Here is a 5,000-nt window from a genome sequence, read left to right as displayed (position 1 = left end):
GGATTATATCTGCAACACGGGCATTATCGAAAGATGGTTAAGTGGAGTCACCCAATGGGTGCCGTGCGTTATAAGGTACGTAATGCACAGTAGAGATACATTGTCGGGAGGTGGAACCCGAAAAATGTACAAGTCCGGGAATACGGGGTGCATCGTATGTAACGTTCGATGTACATATAAAGCCTGGTAGGTGTTGGGATTATATCTGCAACACGGGCATTATCGAAAGATGGTTAAGTGGAGTCACCCAATGGGTGCCGTGCGTTATCAGGTACGTAATGCACAGTAGAGATACATTGTCGGGAGGTGGAACCCGAAAAATGTACAAGTCCGGGAATACGGGGTGCATCGTATGTAACGTTCGATGTACATATAAAGCCTGGTAGGTGTTGGGATTATATCTGCAACACGGGCATTATCGAAAGATGGTTAAGTGGAGTCACCCAATGGGTGCCGTGCGTTATAAGGTACGTAATGCACAGTAGAGATACATTGTCGGGAGGTGGAACCCGAAAAATGTACAAGTCCGGGAATACGGGGTGCATCGTATGTAACGTTCGATGTACATATAAAGCCTGGTAGGTGTTGGGATTATATCTGCAACACGGGCATTATCGAAAGATGGTTAAGTGGAGTCACCCAATGGGTGCCGTGCGTTATAAGGTACGTAATGCACAGTAGAGATACATTGTCGGGAGGTGGAACCCGAAAAATGTACAAGTCCGGGAATACGGGGTGCATCGTATGTAACGTTCGATGTACATATAAAGCCTGGTAGGTGTTGGGATTATATCTGCAACACGGGCATTATCGAAAGATGGTTAAGTGGAGTCACCCAATGGGTGCCGTGCGTTATAAGGTACGTAATGCACAGTAGAGATACATTGTCGGGAGGTGGAACCCGAAAAATGTACAAGTCCGGGAATACGGGGTGCATCGTATGTAACGTTCGATGTACATATAAAGCCTGGTAGGTGTTGGGATTATATCTGCAACACGGGCATTATCGAAAGATGGTTAAGTGGAGTCACCCAATGGGTGCCGTGCGTTATCAGGTACGTAATGCACAGTAGAGATACATTGTCGGGAGGTGGAACCCGAAAAATGTACAAGTCCGGGAATACGGGGTGCATCGTATGTAACGTTCGATGTACATATAAAGCCTGGTAGGTGTTGGGATTATATCTGCAACACGGGCATTATCGAAAGATGGTTAAGTGGAGTCACCCAATGGGTGCCGTGCGTTATCAGGTACGTAATGCACAGTAGAGATACATTGTCGGGAGGTGGAACCCGAAAAATGTACAAGTCCGGGAATACGGGGTGCATCGTATGTAACGTTCGATGTACATATAAAGCCTGGTAGGTGTTGGGATTATATCTGCAACACGGGCATTATCGAAAGATGGTTAAGTGGAGTCACCCAATGGGTGCCGTGCGTTATCAGGTACGTAATGCACAGTAGAGATACATTGTCGGGAGGTGGAACCCGAAAAATGTACAAGTCCGGGAATACGGGGTGCATCGTATGTAACGTTCGATGTACATATAAAGCCTGGTAGGTGTTGGGATTATATCTGCAACACGGGCATTATCGAAAGATGGTTAAGTGGAGTCACCCAATGGGTGCCGTGCGTTATCAGGTACGTAATGCACAGTAGAGATACATTGTCGGGAGGTGGAACCCGAAAAATGTACAAGTCCGGGAATACGGGGTGCATCGTATGTAACGTTCGATGTACATATAAAGCCTGGTAGGTGTTGGGATTATATCTGCAACACGGGCATTATCGAAAGATGGTTAAGTGGAGTCACCCAATGGGTGCCGTGCGTTATAAGGTACGTAATGCACAGTAGAGATACATTGTCGGGAGGTGGAACCCGAAAAATGTACAAGTCCGGGAATACGGGGTGCATCGTATGTAACGTTCGATGTACATATAAAGCCTGGTAGGTGTTGGGATTATATCTGCAACACGGGCATTATCGAAAGATGGTTAAGTGGAGTCACCCAATGGGTGCCGTGCGTTATCAGGTACGTAATGCACAGTAGAGATACATTGTCGGGAGGTGGAACCCGAAAAATGTACAAGTCCGGGAATACGGAAAAGTTCCCCATGAAAGGCTGGGGATACAATTATTGATACAAATAATGTGCCTAAGGGTACATTTATTTTTCTAAGTCCCAGAAATCCGTCACTGAACATCACGACTTACAAACACATCTTCCCCGGTCCTCCCATATACGGCACGGGGACAAGTATGAAGAATGAAAATCATGTGTGTATGGAACATATAATGTGCCTGAGAGCACATTTTTTTTCTAAGTCCCAGAAATCCGTCACTGAACATCACGACTTACGAAGACATGTTCCCCCGGTCCTCCCATATACGGCACGGGGACAAGTATGAAGAATGAAAATAATGTGTGTATGGAACATATAATGTGCCTGAGAGCACATTTTTTTTCTAAGTCCCAGAAATTCCGTCACTGAACATCACGACTTACGAAGACATGTTCCCCCGGTCCTCCCATATACGGCACGGGGACAAGTATGAAGTATGAAAATTTTTGGTCACAGCGTGAAATCCCTCTAATGATCATGAAAATAGCATCGGATCACTTATCTGACCATAAAAAGTGAACCAAAACCCTATTTGGACAAACTTTTTGGTCCTATGAAAAAATCACTTTTCATATATGTCATGGTCGAAAATTTTCTAAGTCCCAAAAAATCACATATTCTCGAATATCTCGTAAACTACTTATCGGACAGGGGTCAACCAAGGTGTTTTAGAAAGGTCTTTACTAGCTCTATTTAATGAGCCATAGCGACTTTCAAGTGATTTTTTGACACTTTTTCGCATATCGGCATCCTTGGTTCCCATACTGGCCATAGGCCATAGGGCACCGAACGGCCAACTTTTGGTCCGGGGGTGAAATTTTTTTTTCACGAGATTTTGATGAAAATGGCTTCGGAACGCGTTTCTAATAATGAAAAGTGAAACCAAACAGTATTTGCGAAGAAAAAATTGTCCTATGAAAAAATCACTTTTCATATATGGTCATGGTCGAAAATTTTCTAAGTCCCAAAAAATCACTTATTCTCGAATATCTCGAAAACTACGTATCGGACAGGGGTCAACCAAGGTGTTTTAGAAAGGTCTTTACAAGCTCTATTTAATGAGCCATAGCGACTTTCAAGTGATTTTTTGACACTTTTTCGCATATCGGCATCCTTGGTTCCCATACTGGCCATAGGCCATAGGGCACCGAACGGCCAACTTTTGGTCCGGGGGTGAAATTTTTTTTTCACGAGATTTTGATGAAAATGGCTTCGGAACGCGTTTCTAATAATGAAAAGTGAAACCAAACAGTATTTGCGAAGAAAAAATTGTCCTATGAAAAAATCACTTTTTCTTAGGGTACGGGTCAAAAATTTTCTAAGTCCCAAAAAATCACTTATTCTCGAATATCTCGAAAACTACTTATCGGACAGGGGTCAACCAAGGTGTTTTAGAAAGGTCTTTACAAGCTCTATTTAATGAGCCATAGCGACTTTCAAGTGATTTTTTGACACTTTTTCGCATATCGGCATCCTTGGTTCCCATACTGGCCATAGGCCATAGGGCACCGAACGGCCAACTTTTGGTCCGGGGGTGAAATTTTTTTTTCACGAGATTTTGATGAAAATGGCTTCGGAACGCGTTTCTAATAATGAAAAGTGAAACCAAACAGTATTTGCGAAGAAAAAATTGTCCTATGAAAAAATCACTTTTCTATAGGTCACGGGTCGAAAATTTTCTAAGTCCCAAAAAATCACTTATTCTCGAATATCTCGAAAACTACGTATCGGACAGGGGTCAACCAAGGTGTTTTAGAAAGGTCTTTACAAGCTCTATTTAATGAGCCATAGCGACTTTCAAGTGATTTTTTGACACTTTTTCGCATATCGGCATCCTTGGTTCCCATACTGGCCATAGGCCATAGGGCACCGAACGGCCAACTTTTGGTCCGGGGGTGAAATTTTTTTTTCACGAGATTTTGATGAAAATGGCTTCGGAACGCGTTTCTAATAATGAAAAGTGAAACCAAACAGTATTTGCGAAGAAAAAATTGTCCTATGAAAAAATCACTTTTTCTTAGGGTACGGGTCAAAATTTTCTAAGTCCCAAAAAATCACTTATTCTCGAATATCTCGAAAACTACGTATCGGACAGGGGTCAACCAAGGTGTTTTAGAAAGGTCTTTACAAGCTCTATTTAATGAGCCATAGCGACTTTCAAGTGATTTTTTGACACTTTTTCGCATATCGGCATCCTTGGTTCCCATACTGGCCATAGGCCATAGGGCACCGAACGGCCAACTTTTGGTCCGGGGGTGAAATTTTTTTTTCACGAGATTTTGATGAAAATGGCTTCGGAACGCGTTTCTAATAATGAAAAGTGAAACCAAACAGTATTTGCGAAGAAAAAATTGTCCTATGAAAAAATCACTTTTTCTTAGGGTACGGGTCAAAAATTTTCTAAGTCCCAAAAAATCACATTTTCTCGAATATCTCGAAAACTACGTATCGGACAGGGGTCAACCAAGGTGTTTTAGAAAGGTCTTTACAAGCTCTATTTAATGAGCCATAGCGACTTTCAAGTGATTTTTTGACACTTTTTCGCATATCGGCATCCTTGGTTCCCATACTGGCCATAGGCCATAGGGCACCGAACGGCCAACTTTTGGTCCGGGGGTGAAATTTTTTTTTCACGAGATTTTGATGAAAATGGCTTCGGAACGCGTTTCTAATAATGAAAAGTGAAACCAAACAGTATTTGCGAAGAAAAAATTGTCCTATGAAAAAATCACTTTTTCTTAGGGTACGGGTCAAAAATTTTCTAAGTCCCAAAAAATCACATTTTCTCGAATATCTCGAAAACTACTTATCGGACAGGGGTCAACCAAGGTGTTTTAGAAAGGTCTCAACAAGCTCTAAATAATGGGCCATAGC

This window comes from Anopheles stephensi, unplaced genomic scaffold (genome assembly GCF_013141755.1).
Source record: "Anopheles stephensi strain Indian unplaced genomic scaffold, UCI_ANSTEP_V1.0 ucontig177, whole genome shotgun sequence".
NCBI lineage: Eukaryota > Metazoa > Arthropoda > Insecta > Diptera > Culicidae > Anopheles > Anopheles stephensi.
The sequence above is the reverse complement of the archived record's forward strand: the minus strand, read 5'-3'. Positions refer to the sequence as shown.